This window comes from Temnothorax curvispinosus, unplaced genomic scaffold (genome assembly GCF_003070985.1).
Source record: "Temnothorax curvispinosus isolate PA1 unplaced genomic scaffold, ASM307098v1 QBEX01007285.1, whole genome shotgun sequence".
Lineage (NCBI taxonomy): Eukaryota > Metazoa > Arthropoda > Insecta > Hymenoptera > Formicidae > Temnothorax > Temnothorax curvispinosus.
This window is the reverse complement of record NW_020217065.1, coordinates 1496930-1519641: the sequence shown is the minus strand read 5'-3', so window position 1 is coordinate 1519641 and position 22712 is coordinate 1496930. Positions and strand designations below refer to the sequence as shown.

The following is a 22712-nucleotide window of genomic DNA, read 5'->3' as shown; positions in this document are numbered from 1 at the left end:
ACTTAAGGCGAGGAAATATCCTTTCGACCGATAGAGCGGAGTGGCATGCGCCGCGAATAAAATTCCGCATCGCATATATACCGATCTCTCCTTTCACTTCCGTTATCCGGCGGCTACCTGGACTTTTTTCGACCGCAATTGGAACATTTCAAAAGACTACGTCGCGCGCGGTACCCATTATCAACTATGTACGGTGATTGATGTAGACGGAACGGCGGAACTTTGATATATGATACTTTTCACGTACTACGGAATTAATTGCCCGTAGAAAAAAATTGCTGGCGTGAAGATGACAGTACTGATCCTCTTCCTTTATCTTCTCGTTTGTGATGGATTAAGTGCTGAAGAGCAGCATGTAATTAGAAAATAGTTTCGTTCGTTGAGTGACACCTAGACGTTTATGCTAGGTGCATTTTACAAATAGTGAAGCACGATTATTTTTCGTTAACAAATCAAAAAGTCGATCATTTAGACAAAACTTAGTAATATTGTATTAAAGTGCTTCTATTCTATTTCAATAAATTGATTCTTTTGCCACTCAGTTTGCCCATTAAACTGAAAGCATGCTCAGCTTTACGAAGATAAGTCATTAAATGCATAATGCGTGTAATGTGTTATGTGTTTGAAAAGTCTTGCAAAAATGATGTTCGCTGTAATACATGCGGATGGAAAGCGAAGAATAGGCGGTGAAAAAAAAAGCAAAAGGACGACTTCGTTTGAGAAGAGAAGGCTTCAAAGAAGGTTTGTCAAAAGGAAAGAAGGTAAAAGGGAATAAAAGAGAAGGCAGGCGGAATTACGCGCGTTTCAGGCTGTAGCCGGTCGGTACTTCCACTCTGTGCATCAATTTGAATGCACACCTGCCGCGGTTTCGCCCGTAATTAAAACGATTAATCGATCAAAGGACGTATCTGGGCGGAAGCGAAAAGAGTGAGAAAAAATTTGTACCATGTGTACATCCTCCCTAATGAGTAATGATATGGAATAAATTAATCTATAATGACTAATGCGAAACATTACTAATAGCCGTAATTAAACAATTTCAAACCCAGCGTTTCCTTGCTGCAAGAAGGAAAATCGCGAAATAAATTGAAGACTGAAGGTGAGTTCTGAACGACGAATTACATGCCAATCGATTAATTTTTATTGAAAATAAGTTGTGTAAGTTGGCGAAGCGACGTACGTTTCGAAAGTAACTTTTTAGCGGGGTCATGCCGCGAGTAACAAATATGGGCGAGTAACAACATGGGAATAATTTCAATTGACGATACTTTTCCTCGTGGTGATACGCGCACGACATCAAAGGCTTTTCGGAACCGCGATATACTGTTTCCGATTGTTTTTGCCCCGAACCGTCGGAGAACGTCGTAGTTTACGAGCTCGGAATGTTGAGTGGTCAATATAAGTTAGATGTAGAATACGCCGCTAGTCGCCCGCATACGCCGTTACCCACACCTCACATCGCTCACGCCGCATGTACAGCACCTCCGCGCGCGCTGGTACTATCGATATAGGTTTGAGATGTGTTGTGTGTTTCCGTATAGCGCGCTTATTCTCTTCCCCTTTGCCATTTCCTCTTTATGCCCATTTCTCTGGCTGGGCCGCCACCGTAGAGCGAAACAATTGGCGCGACGGCGAGTGCCCCGTGGATTTACGTTCCTCACCGCAAAAAATCATAAATTAATGCATGGTTATTGACGCGATAAATCTCAGAATTTAATTCAGGTTCCGTCGAGTCTTGTCGCACGACACGCCGTTCCTCTCGTCCGTTTTGGCCGGTGATATAGCCGCGACAATGCCAGAGGCTCGCACCCTGGCGGGCAAAGCCTCGATAGGATAAAGAGTAAGTCTGGATTTATTGCCATCGAGCCAGTCGAACACGATGGACGTGTGGATAGAAAAGGTTTTGCACGGGCGGATTGGAGAGCGGGGGTTCGGGGTTCGGGGGCGATGATTCAAATTGTACATTAGACATGTATCCGATATCCCGCATAAGTTATCTCTCAGTCTATCACTTTCGAAATTACATTGCTATATAATATTGTTCATTTCTCCACATCAATAGTAGTTAATAGGATATCATAAATAATGAGCAAATCAATTGTAAGATATAATTTACATTTTCTTAAATAGATATATGTATAACAGAAAACGTAGTGCGAGAAAGGAAATGGCGATATTGTGAACGAAATTTCTATAGCTGTAGAGAAATTTGCATCCAAGGATACACCGTAAGTTCAGATTTATTGCCGTCGACTAGGTCGGGCGTGATAGACGCGAGGATGGAAGGATGGGGTGTGTCGATGTTTCAAATTGCGCGCTAGGGACGTAATCCGCAGAAAGATTGCAGGCTTGTTGTTCGTTCTATCAATTTCGAAATCTTGATTCTATATTGTTTATATATAGGTGATATCTGTTACAATTACACTGGCGGATAAGCGCTTACTTTCTTAAATTATTGAATTTCCAAGGCATCCCGATTAATTATTTTAATAGAATTGTAATATATTTTTATTATTTAAAAGCGGTGTTACTCAATCTGAATCAATAATACATTCACAATTCATAAAAGTCATAGCACGATGACATTCATACAATAATAATACAAGACTTCTTAAATATTGTCGCACTGATTGCGGTTCCATTTCCGTTCCATTTCTGCAAAGTGATTTTCTTAATGTGATTTAATTCTTTTTAAACAAGTCACATAGTTCAATCGTTTAGCAAGTTTCTGGATTTCGTTCTCTTTAATTTTAAAACAAGTATAGCGGAGCTTGTAAAATTCCCAGTGGTAATTTCTTTTATCTTGGAAAGTAAATTCCCGGGATTGATAAAAGCTACTGGCCGGCAGTCCAATTTTGATAATTAACATGCGATTCACTCGTACAGTATTTACTTAACAATTGCTGGTTTGCAATGCCTGCTGGACGTATTCTGTTCGTAAACACCGTACTTTTGCCAGAATGCTCGATGCATTTCAACAAGTCTAAACTGGTCTCCTTGCCTTCCTTGCATTTTGTTCGTATCTTTTTCCTGCGTCCTCTCTTGCCTATCTCCTTTTCATCTATTTTCTTTCTTGTCTAATGCGCCATTTCCCTCCTGCATCCATGCTATTCCCTTTCCATACATACTATTCTATTATTTTGGAAACATTCAAATGTACTTGATAATATCATATAATTGAATCCTACTCCGCAAAAAGTTTCTCTCAGTTTACTTAGCATGAAAATCAAACATTGATGAAATTTTTCATTCGCGACATTTGCTTTTCTCTGCGTTCGAGAGAGTCGCAACTTTTTTTTAAATAATGACAAATTATAAATAGTAATTATAAATTTTACATAATAATTTTAAATATTATATCATTAAATATTATACATTTTGTGTTTTATATTTGTATAATTTTCACAGGATGAATATGACGTTACTGAACTAATATGTTATGCAGTTTTAAGATCTCTTATGCAACCTTCTGCAACATTTCAAACATGCGTGTCGTAAAGAATAGGCAATCTTTATTTCCATCAGTCGAAGCCTACGTTTCTATCAATGGTCGTTGAAGCGTTCCACCCCGTTCTTATTTCGTACAAGATATTTTCGATAAGGCGGGAGGAGCAGGGAAAAGGAGGATCGTGAATTGACGAAATCGTGTCACGACCTCATCAGTTTCATATCCTTAAGCCGCGAAACTTTCGCGTATTAACCTCTATTCCTTGATACCGCTTTTTCATCTTTCATACTGTGTCGGTTCCTTTGACTACGTGCTGCGCAGGCAGTCTTTCCATTAGCCGCCGGAAAAATTCAAACTCATTAATTAGGCGCTAGGAATGGCGCGTCAGCATGAAAATCTTTGTACCGTAGGATCTGGGTCCTTATCGCCCGGGCAACGAAGATTGAAGAACACCATTTTCGAGCGGGCCGGGGAGAGAAATCGTGGGGGTATGAGCGTCCGCGGGAACAGATTCATCAATCTACCTACAAATAATCGCTGCAGAGTGCTATCGTTCATCAGCATTTGATCGCTATTCTCGGACGCCGTTTATCGATTTCTGTATCAAGGGAATAACAACTTATCTGTTTACAAGAGATAGAAATACCAAGTAGAGTAGAACATTTATAAAAGCACGCGACATTTTATGATGACAAATTGATGTTGTGTCATTGAAAGATTCCAGGAGAAAATCAGGTCGAATGTGTCGACTTAATTATTAGCTGAGTGTACAATTATATCGCACAAGTTTCATCGTTTATGCAGTACAACAATACCAATTTTCAGTATGTTTTTACAATCATGCATAGATTTTACCTTATAGATGTAGATAAAGTGTCACACGTTCAGAGCACAAATTTCATTCTTTGCTCGAACTATAGGTACACTATTTTAGGGTGTGCTACAAGGGAAAGCCTTTATCGGAAATATTTCGAGTTCAAGCAGCAAGTGGTATAGTGCAGTTTTCTATGCTAGCGGGAGTTGTTATCTTCTCGTATAATTAATCCCGCGGGATGTAAGTTATGAATTTATAACTCTCTCACGGCTTGAGAGGTTGAAATATTTTCGATAAGAAGTTATTTCTCTCTTCGATTATGAATAGCAGAAGAGCTAACCTCGGCAGACTGACATTTTATTATCGATTATTTTCAAATTTTGGCCTAAATCAAAGATTTCGTTAGATTGCTAAAATATTACACACAGCTCTTGAAATTTAACATCGATCATTATATCTTGCTTTATTATCGATTCGTCCGCGTTCAAATAGCGTATTTACGAGAGGCAGAAATATGCATTCTGCATAACCAGCCAAACCGGTTAAAGTTTACACTACCAACAGGGTTAAGTGTGTTTATAAAGCATTAAAGACCAGCATTTTAGCGTAATGCTAGTCAATCAAGTGGCACGATTGTTTACACAAACTTTGTTGACTTTAAGTAATGTAGCAAGAGAACTTTATTCTCTCTAGAAACAAACTAACGCCTTCTTATACTTTGAAAGTATATTTTCTTTTAACATAGCTTTAATGGCAGACACGCTAGTCTCATCTCGGATTGATTTCGTAAAGCGCGACGGGTAGTCAATAGGTGTCTATTGATATCTGTAGTAAAATTATAATTGGCACAAATTGGCGTATTTTTAATATTTTCGTGCTTTGCCGAAAATATATAAAATAAGAAGAGGATCCATAAAAACCATTTCGCACGCTGATGGAAACGATAAGACATGACCATGTAGTTTACTTAATTCTTACTAAGTGCACTCAATACCGAGCCAGCTAATTGTCGATGGGATAGGTCGGGTCGATGGCGCAGGGCGGAGGCGGACAGAGTCTCAGACAAAGTCGTGTTGGCACCGATGCCACCCAACAGCCCTCGAGAGTCCCACAAGCAAAGCTTCCTTCGATTTTGAGATCGCGTCGAACGAAACCGTGCTCGTTGTGGAAATGTTCATACCACTGAACTCCTCCACGGCATGCCGTTCCTACTTTCGTCGCTGTAAACCGCTTATTAATGTCTTCGATACGTAACACGCGGCATCAGCACCGGCCATTACTGAGACCCCTTTTCACCCCTGCTCCCGATTTACCTTCCGCCCCTATCGTTCTCATCCCCTTTTCGCGATAGTCACCCCTATAACCAAAGGGTTAACCGGCCCTGCCGTAAGCGAGATTATTACCTAGATAACCGGAAAATTAACTGCAAAATGCGCCATTTTACCCTGCCAGCGTGCGAGGTTATGGTAATTTTAATAACATATTTATTGCTCCCTGACTGTCCCCTCTCTCGCAGTGCCCACATTGCACAAAAGGCAACACTGAGCGTTTGTAGGCGAGGGCAGATAACGCGCCGCTGATTACGCCAGCGCTATTTTGCAAAGTTCGCCGGAGCCGAATTCGTTCGGGCGAGTCGCCAGGCATCGGTAATTTATGTCTTTTCCCTGCAACGATGCGTGATATGTGTATAATGTGTGCAATTTTCAATCCGAATTGATCCACGTATAATCCATTCGCCAGTACAATTCGCCGAAAGCGCTATCAGTTATAGTAATACAATCACAATGTCAGTATTTTCAGACCAATATATACCGCAATTGACGAATTAACATGATGAAATATTTTATTAAAAAATTGTGCAACTTTATGATAAAATATTTGAAATCTTGTAATAACTTGGAATGGTATATATATCATATTATGATCATATTATCATGCTATGAAATATTGTACAAATATTTATACGAGTGGTTATCCAGCGGGATTAACAAAATTTTATTAACAGTCTATTTATTCTTCGTATTTGTGTTTATATGAAAAGAAAATAAGATGGATAAATGGATAAATTTTTGTACACTAAAAAGAAACAAAAAGGAGTGATAATAAGAAGGAAAATTTATAGAAATGAGGATATTAAGGATATTATGATAGGGCCATCCGATAGAAGTATGGAGCAAAAACACATGATAATAAAACGCCGTGGCGCAAGCAACGATGATGGCGGCTCGTAGCCCTTCTTCACGGGTCGAGTAAAACTTCCGGCTGAATGGTAAATGCTCGAGTATTTTCTCCAATCGATAAGCTGCATGGCACATCTACCGATCACGATAATAAGTTTATCCCATCAAGCCGGAAAGACTACAAGAATACACCGCTTATAATTATATTCTCGTAAATTTCCAGCAAGTGAAGATTATATCATCTAATTATTTATAATTTTATTTGATTTTTATTTTGTTAGCAAAATCTTCCTGCGTATAATAAGAGGGATGCTGCACAGATCGAGATATGTATCATTCACTTTCAACGACTTTCAATGACACGATCGCATAGGAATGCCAGAGTCTAAAATTTTGACGTTGATTTTGCTTTCGGTTTGTGCATATAGTTTGTCTATTCAGCATGAAATACAATTTGAAAACAGGCAGTTGCGCAGGCGTGTATTCGAACGGAATACATCTGCGACGCATTTTGCCCGACGCTCGTTTTACAAACGCGTCACTATCAGCAGGCGACGTACACACATGTGCGTGTTGTAACACTTGCAATATCCTGCACGCTGTCGAATGGCCGGCACTCAAACGTGGCTATTAGCCCACCCGGTATTTCCGTGTTTCGAGATATGAGAAGAATCTCTATTTCCTGTACTTTTTCGTTGCCTGTGTTTTTGGTTACACTATTTTCTCTTGTACGGATTATTTATTAAATCTACCTGCAGCTCGCTGATGTATTTTTCATTTTACACGATGATGAACGAAGTGTTTGCAATCGTTATAAATTATGAAACTGTTTCATAGAACGTGGAATATAAATGAGAGCAGATTTGTACATTTGTAGAATTGAATTTTTTATAAGTTTAGATGTATTTTCATGTATATATATTTCAACATTTCAAATATGTATTACACTAGGCGTATTAAAAAACATAAGCTAAATTAAAGTATTTCAACGAATCTGCTTAAAATTTGCTGGTGACCTTATTTTCTGAGCCAGGCTCTAATTAGTCAATGTTGTACACAACTGCGCATTGGAAAAAATTACGTGTTTTGTTATCGTATTTGTCACATTTCTTTGTTTCCCTTTCTGGGAATCACACTATTTTATTTCTAAATATGATAGTAACTGCAAGAGTGTATTTGTCTTCTTGGATGTAGATTTCTTTATAGCCAGTATGCCTGTCGCGTAATAAGCCTTACAAAATCAAGTTCTTGACGTACGTTGCTTCCCAATGCTTACAGAATTTTCAATGTAAATTATTGCTGTGAATAGAGACAAACTGTTTAGTGTCGATGATAAACAAACGTCCAGCGTGTTCAACGCGATTTCCATAATTTAGTCTCGTAAACATAATTAAATTTCAAACGCGGTAGCTCATATCGCGAGCAGTGTTGTGATACGCGATATTAGTTACGAAATCGTTTGACGTTGCAAGGAAATTAAGTCTGCCGACTCTATTGTCACACTAGTGACGACAAATCTTGTGATAATTTATTCATACTTTGCAGAATATAAAATAATAATTCCAGAGTCCCTCGAGTCGCATTGCGCTAATTAAATCACAAAAGGGCAATAAGTAGGCAAGTGGTAGTTACGGATTAAAGTGATGGTACGTTACTTTTCTGTGTGATTAAAGTAAATTACTATGATGAGAGTTAACAACGAGAAAGTTTGCATTTAGTCGGATACGAGGATCGCGGCACGTAAACTTAGAAACCTCCTTCCTTCGAGTTAACTTTTAGGATAGCCAAAATAACGAAGGGTTAAGATAGCAAGTACAAGGGGACGCAATGTCGTTCTCCCCTTTCCCCCCCCCCCCCCTCCCGCCGATATGGCTTCGTTAAGAGGATTAGGCGGCTTTGAAGTTACGTAAACTGAAATTGTGCTAGATCGAGTAAGAAAGCGTTCGGCTGCATTAACAATTTTTTCCGATACTGATAAGTGGATAAATTTACTGCAACGAATTTTACATTTCGATAATGTATATTTAGAAATATCTGACCAAAAAATGATCATATCATTCTCCTATCGTACTGTGTGTAGAACGCAATTATTCGTGGAAAGCGGAAATTTTATGCAAAAAAATAATATTGACAGTGACGTGTAGACAGTTATAATTATGGAAACGTTACAAAAAGTCTATGAAGCTCCTGCAAAAACAATCGTGCAAAAATGATTACAGCCGACGAAATTGGAACGTTTGCAAAAGGTCATAGTATTATTTTTGCGTTAAAGAAAATTCTTGCGGATATTAAAAGAAACGAATCCTAGAAATCGAATATACGATATCACATAGTGTCCGTGTCTCGCAGGCTCTTCTTATTAAACTTGATAGCAGTTTTCCCAGTTATCGTATTTGCTTTAGACATAGGTGTAAGAACAAAAACTTCGCGCCAAACTTAGTCTTTACGTCTTTCTGAAATTGCGAACGAGGAAGACTATCGACATTTCCGTCTTAACTGTTGATTAAAACATGATAGTTAACGTAGGATATTGCAGTTGACTTGATTTACGCACTTAGATATAATAGATATACTTTCTTTGCACTTTATATAAATTATATCAAATGATCGATTGAACGTGCATCAAATAAAACTTTAATATATTTCATTATAATTTAAAAATAAATAAAAATAAAATAAAAAATAAAAAAATAAAAAAAATAAATATGTAGGTTTGAGAATCACACTTATCTTTTTTAATACAAAATAATATGCAATATACTATATTTCAGCTTGTCAGTAAAAGATAAAAATGGTCATGGTAGAGATATTTGATGTATATACATTTCATATAATTCAATATATTCTTAACTGGTCGATATACATATTTATTGCAAACAACGTGAAAATGTATATTCACGATTTTCTTGAGAATTTCGTATAGCGCACGTGCGATCGATTTCAGAACAGATATAACAGCAAAACAAGAACTATGGATCGTGTTCTTAGTTGAATTCCATGCAAGCGTGCTCGTGGCTTGGAATGCATTTATCCGAATCTTGATACAGGAATTTATTTCATCCATTCACGCGCGTGCATTTCATCTTGAAGTGAATTCACACTTGAGTAGTATGACGATAATCGTTCTCGCGGGCTGCGAATCTTATGAACAACTTGCTATTCCGCTTCGCAAAGATTCTAACATCGCAAATAAGAATTCAACAGCTGAATGTATTAATTTATTTCTACATGCTCTTGCAGTACTATGAATATGAAAATATTCTGTAATGTGTTTATTAATTTTATACTTAGAGTGATATTTAATATAAGAAATGATTTACCAATGACCTTATACTCCACTTTCAACTTTATCCTAAACGTTATCAATTTAAGTAAAAAAAGGAGAGAAGAAGGTATCTAAGCTCCATTAAAATAAATCTTGTCTTGTTTCAATTTCCTTGATGAAGGTATAGAAGGTGATCGTTAAAACATCGTTAAAGGATATCATTTTCTGTTTGAACGAAAAAATTTCGAACTCAATTTTGAGTGGGTAAGACAATGATAAGATTTAAGTAGCAAAGAAAAAGTTTCTTGTATAAAGTATAAACCAATTTAGAGTCTCAAGATCCAAGAAGAATTCCAAATTAGGTTCGGAATTCTAGGCTAGTTATTGATTGATGTCGTCAAATCAATAACATTATTTTTTAAACCAAGATAGTTGGAAAGAAGTGAGTTTCTAATTACAAGATATAGAAAAAGAAAGAGAAACAAAAAGAGGTGGAAGAGAAAATCTGAATGTAAATGTTAATGTTATAAAGACAAATTTCTTCAATTTCTCTATTTCAAAATTAAAACAGACATGATTCCCATTTTTCATATTCTTCGTCGCTCGTACACTATTTGATGTGTCATGTGAGTGCGAGGAATTTTGCTGATGCTAACTAGTATTGGAGCGTTTGACTAGCATTATGTGCGAAATGTTTCAATCAGTATAGATTCGGCGTTTCTGATAATAATACTATTGATATAACCAATAGGGTGCCAATAATACCTTCTCCATGTTGAGTATAGAAAATTTTAAATAAATTCTGTTTAACAGTTGGCAACGTATTTGTATGCGGATGGAAAAGGTTTATAATGTTTATAATAACGGGCAACTATAAATATACTTCAATAATATTGAAACACACATGTGTATACATGTCGCGTGTTTACCTATGCAGCAAATGTAAATTTTTCTCCGCTCACTGCGATTCAATAAAACGCGTTACACAGGAGGACAAATAGAAGAATAAATTGAATTGCATATTAAAACAATTTATTGTTATTTTTTGTTACTTTTGTATTTTTTATATTTTTGCTTTATCCAAGTAAAATATACATAATGGTTTTAATCTATATTCGATAATATTATTTACGCGTCCAATAACGTGTATATGTATATATCTAATCCGCTTATATATACAAATTACATTTCAATGTTTATCGAGCTGCCTGTAAATGTAAACTTTGCAAAATAGGAGACATCAGCTACAAATATTTGCATCGACAGCTTTAGATGACTGGTAAGATATCTATAAAATTGCAATTCAATCCGTATTTAGCTTTATAAGAAATGTTCTGTAAACACGGAAACGCAAGTCGTCTCCGCGTGAGTTATCTCTCCTAAACAAAATTCGAACAATGAATATTGTTCGAACGACGAACATCGGATACATCTGCTACCATGCAGGAAACCCTTCGTTTTTACCTTCACCGAGCACTTATGTGTGCTTTCTATCCGTGCGGAAGATCATCCAATATTTAGTGGTCGTTGGACGGGATAATAAATGTCGGTTCGATTGCAATACGTGCACGTCACGAGCGTAGACCCGATTTCGTTCGGTGGCCCAATCAGTCGAACCGCGTCTGATTTAATGCGTTATTTTATTAGAAATCTATAAAGCTATCCAGATTACGCGGGGAAAGGTTTATGGCCTGCCGCCAACCCACCGAGTTCGCCCTCTACCGCCCCTTTCCACTTCGACCTGAACCGTTTTCGACATCCAACATACCAGCACCACCATCGACTTCCGACTACCACACCAGCGGGTCCTAGCCGATTTGGGCGTCAGCCACCCTTCTTTCGGTTCCGCCAGTTAACGTGTCTGCTCTTCCAATGTGGCGGAAGAAAAAGGACTCCCCGGTCGACTCGGCGAATTAATTTATGCGCAATTCCTTTTTATTTGGGTCGACCCGCGGCCCGACAATTTCCACTCGAAATAGGCGACACCGATGCTGCGCCACGGGAAGAGATGCGACTGAATCCTAGGCATTTTTCCACAGGAGAATAATGACGATTAATGCGCGGGACAAAAGAGGTTTTACAAATGGCAAAAATTGCGCCAATTAATGAGAATTAATTGGCTTTGCGGTTTTAACACGATAGATTAGATTTATCATTTTATAAATCATTCTCATTTTCACATAATTAGCCAAATCGTATTTTTAATTAATAAAGTTTATGTAAGTATGCTGCAAAAAGCAATTTAAGATATACTTATTTATATATCTTATATATTTTTTTATATTTTACAAGATGTTCTTATAAGTTAGAAGTCAGAGTTAATATAGTATATAGTTAATATACTAATATGTTCGTGTGTACAAGTTTCTCATTAAATGGTCATTTTTAAAAGAGAGAAATGATGCGAATGCGTAGAGAATTTCAAAAGATTATTGAAAAGAGAAAAATTGTCTACTTCGAGCTTTTACAGTCAACGTAGAGTGTATTTCAGGAAACGATTGCAGAGGGTGCCAGAATTCTCGCCCCGGAAAATTGAATTCTCCGCTTTCGTTCCCATCCATGAATTTCGTCATCATAAAACAATGGACATAATTTTGAATCCCGTATTATTCACAGTTCAAAAACTTTTCTTCCGTATTGTTTTTCATCTGTAGTTTTCCGCACAGGCGCATCAATAAATTTATGCACGAATAGCCAAAGCGTGATTTACTGTTCATCGATAAAATCCGAGATTGAAATTCGTATAGAATATATACATATTGCGGAGAAAAAGAATAACATAAATAATGCACAATCAGAGGAGGAGAAATTATATAAATTATCATAAATATGCGTAGTATTGTGTAGTATAGTACACGAAATTAAATTAAAAAATTATTATCCCTTCATATATCATAACATTCTTGCTTCGGCAACTAGCGATTTAACGAACGGTATAATTTATTTTCACTGAATCTGCGAGCTGACGTGCTGCATTTAAAAGTGCCTTCTATAATTCCGCGATGTGGTGTGACTGGTGTGGCGTATTGATTTTTAAGAGGGAAACGAGGAAAGTGCGGTGAAGTCGCGACGACGACGAGCAGCACGTAAAGCCGCGAGGGCATTTGTTAATATCGTAATATTGATTATTTTTAATGAGGATGCCGTGGCAAAATGCCCGAGCAATTGAATAGTCAACACCACCACAGCTTTTACATCCGTGATAAGTTTTATTAAGAAAAGCTTAAGAATAATGCTTGACTGTTGAGATTTTCTTTGTAAAAATTATTTTTCAGAAGCTTTACATAACTTTACGGATAAGATGCGGTACTTTCGATAATATTACGTGCGTGCAATTTTCGCTTGACATTATACTCAAAGGTGTGAATTAATATTTATATGAAAAAGGGGCACGCAATCGATAGAATTTCGCTTAAATATAACGTATAAAATAAAACTTTATATTTCTTTATTAAACAACTTTTATGTCATATGCAAAGTAAAATATTTGTTATGTAATTCAGAATGGAGCATATGTTTAATTAAATTATAACTATTAGCGTTCTACCAAAAATACGTCTCTCTTTCTCTCTCTCTCTCTCTCTCTCTTTCATAAACTTTCTCGATAATTTTTTGTTAATTATAATATTGCTGGTCTTAAATTTATAAGTGTCTTACAGTATCTATATTTTATTACTAATACACTGAGAAAAAAAAATCGTTGATTCAAAGAAATATTATTTGATTTAACTAAATGCAGCGGTCACAGGCTGTCAAGCTAACATTTGTTAATTCAAAAAATATTATATTGAAATAAATTCAGAATTTCTTAATATTACTCACGTATATTTGATTTAAATATATTAATATTTGCATTAAACAAATCACTACAACTAAACGAGTTTAGTCAAATTAACGACATTTTTTTCTCAGTGTATCAAAAATGTAATTCAAGTTTACTCATTTAAATTGAATATGTATATATACGTTTATCACATATACTTTATGTATGAGCTATGAAATAGAGATTTTTCTCTGGCAGATGTAGGTTTCATAAAAAAAACCCGTCTTCATAAATTTTTCAGAAGAAGTCGAAACATGTAAATTATAGACCGTCATTTCTGGTAAACGTGATATCAGCAATATAAAATTTTTAGTATAAACATATATCATATACGTACATGTGCCATTTGGAAAATAAAAATAAAAAAAGAGCTAGCACTGATATAGGAAACCGACAGCGTATGTATATATGTAAAGCTTATTAAAAAATATAGGGTTGAATGTAAATCCTATTCAAGCAAACTTGAATTCACGCTGTCTTCTGTCAGCGTTATCCGCTCCCACATAAAATTTATGACAGAGAAGAGACCTCATGCACACAATGTATAATTTTTGGTCACGACAATACACATATCGCCGAATATACATACATATTCGGAGTTCGTTGCATCAACATAGTCTATTCATCTCGGGCATTGCGATTGTTTTGCAGTTTTAATATCCAAGATAGTGAATGCTTTAGAAGCTGTGGCGAAGAATGAGAGACGGAGCTTGGTTGCATTTTAATCCTTCCTATATCAGTGCGGTCTACGAAGATGTGCATCCATCCTTCGTAGCCGAGGGGCGAATCCCGGATCTCCGTGGGGAAGTGATCAAAGCATATTGAATATGAGTTTCATCCGGTTGACTTGCCCGCACAGAGCTTCGCCTTCCTCGTCCTACGTGAAGAAGGATAAGAGGGAAGTGGAGCAGGCAGCATCTGCGGGGAAAACTGTCCGGCGAATTAAGTGCTGCAACAATTCCCGTAAATTGAGAGAAGTGGATTTGACAGAGGAAGCGATTAAGGGATCGATCCAAAAACTCGCGGATATCGACATTCAGTTCGAGACGTGGTCGTTACTCGGTGGATTATTAATTGAAAGAGGGATATACGGGGAGAGATTGATTAAATTTAAAATTATGATCACTGGTAAAATCTCCTGTCCAGGATAATTCTCGCATTTATTACGAATGGATTTAGCAACTTTATTATGCATCACTAAGTGACGCACAATAACCAACAAGTATCTTTTATTATTGCTGCAAGCCCTTTCCGAGATAAAAATAGTATTCAATTATGATTGTTTTAACGAGTGATCAACATTTTAACTATCTTTCAAACTATTGACATTGCTTTACTGGCACGTATAATTATGTACAATCACTAGTGCATTCTACACGCATTGTATAACGTTCAATCGCCACAGTAACTTCTAAAGGCAAATTAGCATTGTGATATAACAATTACTTCTTGAATTACTAAACATGTTTATCTGATGATTAGCACGATAGATCAATGATCGCGAGAGACACAATAGCAATCGTAATAGACACCGATATATAAGTACATAGTTAACTATTTTATAGCATTTTTATAATCAAATTTGCATTTGTGCACGTGCAGAAATTACAATTTTTTGAAATATATAATATTTATTTTATTTACTCAAAAATAAGAATTTACGTGTATTTAAAAAAGAAAAAAGTATAGGAGGCTACATACGAATCTTGTTTCAATAGATTTTCAATCGTAATGTATTATATATTTCCATTAGAGAGACGAAACTCGATTTCACGTTGAGGCGAAGAAAAGCAGATGTGTGTTGGTATCAGGAGCGTTAAAATAATAAAATGGCAAAAGGAACAGACGTTCCCCTGTGAAAGGTATCCACAAAAGTCGCTCGAACTTCCTGTGTATTCCACACCGGTTCTCTGACCACCTTCTCGTCTCCGCAAACTACAGCCGCTACCGTGAAACTCTATAGAAAAGAGGATGTAGGGGTAAAGAGCACGTTATCCAGGGCTGCGCGTGTGTGTGACTTTTAAACCACTCGCCGTACAAGTTGACTTTTATTTGAACGAAGTATCAACAGGTATCGACCGGAGTCTCTCTTCCCCTACAGTATACATCTAGCAGCTCCGAGAACCTTCCTCTTCTCGTGCACCCTATACCTTCATCTTCCTCAGGCGGTCCAGCGCCAGAGCTATTCCCTGGTGATGAAAATCGCGGGACCGCTATAGAGAAGTCGTTGCCGCACGGCACCGGGACTCTTTAGAAATTAACAGCACGTTGTTGGGTTGATCCTCGTGGATAGCGCGGACGAATAGCCTAGCATCTAACACATTTCTCTCCCGTTCGCGCGTTCGGGGATTTTCGTTTCAACCGCCTCCTCGTTTTATCGGCGAAGTCGGGCGCCGTTCGTCTTTCGTTCTACCTCGTTCCGCGCCCCTCCTTTTTCCCCCGAGAGCAAGGAAATTGGTTACTCTTACTCGCCGACGATATTCCCCTTTTTTCTCACCGGCCAAGCAAGACGGTATTCGACGCGACCGCTCCGTGCGCGCACGTGTATGATCGTCTTATTTTCTTCCGGTACCTACACTCGTCGAAAACACTCCTGAAAATGGCGTACTCTACGCGAATCCGCATGCTATCCATGGGGGACCGGGGTTGCTTTTAATTTAATGTAATCTTTGAGATCGATTCGCGGCATGTTTATTCTACCCGACCCGCCGTAGGTTCAAAACAGGTAACTTTGATTGAATCACCGGGATACCGTGATCGAGATTGGTTGACTTAGCGAATTGAAGAAGAGAATGGAAGATTTTATCAGATGGAGAGAAAACAGCTTAGTCGTTTAACCGAGGATCATACCTCGTAAAGTGCTGTAAGCTGTAAATATTATACGAGATTGCGGAAGGCTTTACATTGAGATTTATTTCTTAATACAATCAATTAACATACGTTCAATTTAAATTCTCTTTTAAAAACTGACGAACTGCGTTTCCCACATAAGAAATAATAAAAACTGGGTCACTCTGGAATCAATATTTTTTTCCTGCAAATGTGATGCATCATGGAATAATCGATGCAGACGTTAAGAAAAACCATGATCGTCAATATCCATTATTTATCAACCGATAAGTTATTTTGTGATCGTGTTATCTATTTCAGTATCTTATCTATCTATTATTCGAATGACGTCAACATAAGAAATGCTACTCTATCAATAAATTACTGATCATGTCATGTTGTAAATACCATGCATCAATAACAATACCAAATATTTAGCCATATTATGAAGCTTTGACATAATATATTAACGAAACACAATAGCTACGATATATTAAACAATTTTTAAAATCATTTATATGCTCCGATTTGGAAATAATATTTCAGGCCGTAAGTTTATCTTAATTCACAATTGGAATTAAAAAAACAATTTTTACAAAAAAAAAAAGAAAGAAAACGACTTTATAAAAGAAAAGATTTTCACACTTTTGGCAAACGTGCTTTCAGTGATCGAGTCATTTTAAAATTTCCGACGTAGTTATAAAGTCGTTCCAGACGAAGCTATCCATAGCAATTTCTAGTGGCATTCCAACAAAATCCAAAGTCGATCCGGAGATTTCGAGGCTCGGCAGAAAGGCGTTTAAATCCATGGTCGATATTCCGATCGGATGAGCGGATGGCTCGAATGTAGGCAGTGATGGGGGTACGATTGGAGGTGAAAACCAGGGGTAATCCCGGGGATTATTCTCTCTGATCCCAGACCAAATATGTGTTCAACGGATGTCCGCTAACCACCACTACCGCCACCGCTACAGCATCCTTCCAGTAACTTCGCCTTCCATTCCCTGCCATTCTCATTATCGTTTCACGATCTTACATGATATAGGGTGCAAATGTCTTCCCGCTCTACGTGCGTGACGTCGCACGAAAGCAGACGCCGTTAGTGAAAATTGTTCGCTAAAGTAATTATGCGAGGCAAGTATCGACAGGGCGGACTTCGGATGAGAGCCGTGGAACTTTGAGCGCCTGTTCAGATACTTGTACACAAGACGACGGTGTCAGTATACTAGATACGTCGTACATCTGTTGTTGGCGTAAAGTAATTAAATCTTCATAAATTTGCAGTAATATTATATGAATAATGAAAACGCTCTTTTTACATACAGTCGGAGCAGTTACGGATTTTTACAAATGTTAAGATTTTTCAGTTGACTTAGTGACGGAACAAATTATTTTTCAACATATCATTTGTTTCGAAATTTAGATTTCGAAAGGTTAATTACAGTAGGATTGAAATCTCGTTTGCCGTAGCAGTAATAGATTCAACGCGCACAACGGATATTGTTAATGTCACGTTTTCCGATCGATCGGTCGTACACACCGAGTCGCACGTACGGCGAGGAAATGTAAAATTTTACTCACTACTCATGCGGCTTGTGCCGTCGCGCGCTGGTCGGACAAGCGACTGGCCGAGTTGTCGGTGTTGACCAAGGAGAAGTTGGTTGCACCATTATTTAGCGTTTGAATGCCCGATAAGAGAAATCGCGGCTGTTTCGGACAGACATTGTTTGGCCACGGACAGCCCACGTACATGCACGCAGCGGTACCAGCTCCTCTTGCACAGATTTACGCGGCGGTGTGTACTGTTCACTCCGTACCTCGTATTCTGTTTCTCTCTCTCTCTCTCTCTCTCTCTCTCTCTCTCTCTCTCTCTCTCTCTCTCTCTCTCTCCCCCTCCCCTCTTTCTCTCATTCTCACACTGCTCTCTCACATTGAACCTCCCTTCTACTGTATCCTGGTCTCTTTTTGATTGCAAAGTTTGTATACTTGTTTTTCTTTTGTCTTTCTTGCGATCTCTTTCTACTCTTGTTTCATTTCCATCGAGCAGTTTATTTTCTTGTTCGTTCTTTCACACTATCTTTTGCTTACACACTCATAATTTTTTAACTTTTGAACGTAAAGTAAATGTTTCTATGTATAAATTGTATAACTCTGGCAACAATTGCGATTATCGATTTGTGTAATAGTTTGTGTATCATATTCTATGATAGCACACATATATTGTAAACTATATATTTTAAACTATATTATAAATTGTAAATATATTATTACTAATATAATCGATATAAATAAATTAGACCAAACATTAAAATATTTTAAAATTATCTAATGGACTACATTAGAATACTAAAATCAGAAAGAAAATTGTGTTGGTAAAAATAAAACCATTCGAGACATGTTAATGTGTGTGATGTTAATGTGTAATAACGTTATTACAGAATCGTATTATCATTAAAATCAGATTAACTCAGACTTCTGGCAATTTCCGCATTTAATTGAGTAAAGTGGTCATGCAAATTTAATGAGATGTAATCGAGTTATTGGGGATGATTTTCGATACGTTTTCCTTGCGCTGAAATTTTCAGCTGTAATATAATAGTGGAATAAAAGATTCTACTGAGGAATTTCGATACGCTTAATGATCAACGACAAGTTATAGAGATGTAATTACTGATGCGCTATACACAACAACGGCGATCGCTATCTCTTTAAAGACACGATGTATCGGATCATTAATGATACAGTAGAAAGCAATAATCCACTCTGTCGAATACCTTAGGCGGCTCGTTGCTGCAGTACATTTGGCCTGTCTATTACTCAAGTCTCCCGGCACGGGACATTAGGACACTATTGGTACATTATCAGCGAGCATTAATACCGGCAGCCGCCTCGCACTATCGCGTTGCACGCTAAGATAATTACGGAGTGAAATATCGTCCGGTAAGGCAACATCGCCAGTTACGACCACGTTGGGACCACGCTTGTTCCCGGGACCTCCCTGCCCCCGCGCGCACCCGCGCTGTTTCTCTCGCGCTCCGCTTACCGTTAGCCGAGCATCTACCTCTCTTTTTCCATCGTCGGCGTTCGTGTCTTCTCCTCGTATTCCCCGCTCGTTTCCTCGATTCTTCTTCCACTCTTGCCGCCTGGCGCCTTCCTCACGAACGTGGATTTCGGTGGAGCTTTCCCGGTCTGACGATTTCAATTTGTCGACCGGAAGGAAGAAGAGCGGAACTCATTCGAACCGCGGAGAGCCGCCGCTGGTGCCGGAGTGAGCGTGGCTAGTTTTATCCTTCGACCCTATATCCGTCCTCTCTTTATCTCCTTTTCGCTTTCATTCGTTCCTCTTGCTGTGACTACCTGTTTCACAAACTTATCGTTGTCTCCCTTCTAGTTATCACTTATTTTTATTCTTATTTTTGTTTCTCTCCCTCCCTCTCCCCCCCCCTCTCTCTCTCTCTCTCTCTTTCTCTCTCTTCCCTCGAATCGCGCGGCGGAAAATCGGTTGCTCCGAGGCTGCTACGGATCAACGAGACTATAAGACGCGAACACGAGAGGTTGAAAGGGACTGGAAATTTCGTCAGGTTATTTCGATACCGTCGAAATAGTTGGCAGATGGTAGTAACAAGGGTGAGAAGCGCGCGAGAGGTGTGAGCTGATAGACGACAGCGCACGCCAGAGGGAGAACAAGACAGGACTGCCGCAATGGGGAAAGAGCGTGAGGGGGCAAGAGTGACGCGGAGAGAGCGTCAGTTCTCAGGGGTTGATTTACACTTCAACCTACATCCAATGCAGCCAACCTATATACGAAACTCGTCAAGTTTCTCCACCATGCTCCCTGGAGTCGATAACTCGAGGAAACCAAACTCTTAGCCGTGATGGTATATGATGCCGGGCTAAGGCAATAGCTTGTTGCCCGGTCCGGCATCAACGACTGTCCACTATGTCTTCGAACTAGTTCCGGCTACATTGGCGATAATGTGCTCGACAACTTGCTAAAGAGCGAGGTCGCTAACAACAAATTAACACGGGCGTTATGTCTGGTCTCAACGGGAAATTATTACCTTCGGAGATGCAGTTTGCCATCTACTTAGGGACAATTTACGTGATCGTACCTTGAAGTTAAAATGGTACACGTTAATTCTGTCGTTTAAGAGAGTGCCGTTTAATTAATTTAAATCCTGAAAGAAAGAAATCTGTAATATGACTTTCGTGGAAACGAGATAGATTGGTAAGTTCATCGAATAATGTCGGCCAATTTGCGTTACCCAGCCGCGTTTTATTCAGTATCTGTTGGAAATTTCTCATTCAAAGTTAATTAGTAAGCTAATTAAAGCTATACAAAATTATTGCACAAAGTAAAGAAACTTGATTTAAAATAATCCGACAAGCATCTCAAACTGTTGAAAATAATTTACCAGAAATGAAACAGCGTATAAGAAATTATCAGCGGCAATTAGTAAGATAGGAAATAAGTCACCAGTGTCAAATTACATGCAATTTTTTAGGCTTATAAAAAAGATTGACTTTCTTTTATCATTGGTAAGGTTAATAAAAAAATAATTTTCTTTCAAACCGACATTAATGGTAACTCATCACATTTGACAATTGCTTTCAAAGCTTATGCAGCATTTTCCTACAACACCATCGCTCTCTTAACTGAAGTGTTAATTATAATAAAAGCGTGAATCTCTTATAAACCAACGTGTGAGACTACAGAACATAATTTAAACGTCCGCTCAGTTTTCTACGCTCAGAAAACACACCAACGGACATACAAAAGCTGATACAGGAGATTGTGGATGTACAAGCTCGTTTGCCGAACAATTTAGAGAAGACCCTACCTAAACGTAAAAGCGCGAGAAGATACGAGGCGCATAAATAATAGATTTTTAATCCGAATCCACAAGGAAAAATGAACCACCCTAGGAAGCGACTCCCGATTCATTTTCCTTTTCATGAGGCCTGCGGAAAGACCAGGGCGAAGAGCGAATATGCATGTTCCTTTTTTACTCGGGACGTAGGAGAGATTAAGATTTCAGCTATTCTCCACCAAGCTTTTCTGACGTTTACGCGCCTGCTGAATCGCAAAAGATACGGCACTGCCTGAATTCTATTACAAATTACAAACGAAAATCAATGACGAGGATGCGAGATTTAGAAAAAGCTTCGTTTTAAGTATTAGGCACCTTTTTTCAAAATTGTCATGTTTAAATGCGATCTTCAATTTTGCGTGAACGTGTTGATAAATGTTTGAAAAATGTTAAAACTTCTTTCTTTTAATACAAAATTATTAGAAATTCTTTTTTTATAAATTTAAGAGGAAGAAGAATTATTTCACAGAAGTGTTTTATATTTATCAAAATGTGTTTATTCATATGTTTTTTCTTATTCTTTTTTTGTGCTTTCTTTATTATTATATTATTTATAATTGTATGTATGTCTCGCTTTGCAACATCTGATTTGTTCTGCTCTATCACGCGCAGTCGGAATTTCAGTTTTCGCGTTTGCGGACGTGCGTACGAAATCGAATAGATTTTTGTCGTAAAACGAGTATCGGTTTACACGACTCCGCGGCAATACGTTTTGAGAGGCATAAATGTCGCGAAGAAGATTGGAAGTGCTGCCAAGGGAGAGCGTGGATGTGTACTTGGAACACAACAGCGGGGGTTGCTCTTAGCAGAACGCGTAAGGAAGGTATGATATATTGAAACAAACCAGGATCGAGGGTCGCCATAGGAATGGAACGGATGTAGCTTTAGTCTCGAGAGATTCGCATTCATTCGCCGTACTCTGTAAATCACCCTCAAATCTTGATCCCTTCAAACTCGTATCCAGCATATCGTGATCTTATATAAGATGCATCAGTGTAGAAAAGAATAGTGACAAATTCGCTAACCTGAGTAGATAAGATGCCGGGTCGGTTAGGCCGATTTGTGTCTCTGACGCATTGCTCGGAATAAGAATATTCTCCTGTGAAAAACGATGTCACATCTAAAAATAGGGAGAGTCGATCGATTGACTTATCAAAAATCAATATCGATTGCCCCGCAAGAAACGTTGACAAATGAAGCGATATGTTAGAATGGGATATAAGTTAAGTGGCACAAAGTGGCACTTCCATACGCGGCGTTTCAAGATGTGCACGTATACGATTCGCACAAGTGGAGTAACTTCTGATATATGCAGTCCCAGTGTTGAGAATAACTTGTGATGTTTGTTGTACATATATCGGAGCACGTGTAAGCGCGTGAGTTTAAAGAGGACTGTCAAAGTGTATGTGTACTCGAGTTGAATAAAGCTGCAAATAAATTCCACAATTCGCGCACTCGTAAACATACTACACATATGCCATA

At 38.1% G+C, this 22712-nt stretch overlaps 1 protein-coding gene across 9 annotated transcripts in view; it reads right to left on the bottom strand.

Moving 5' to 3' along the window:
* The window catches only part of LOC112456887 (nucleolysin TIAR), a 529776-nt gene that overhangs the window by 47646 nt on the left and 459418 nt on the right, over window positions 1–22712 (bottom strand). The window lies entirely within an intron of this gene.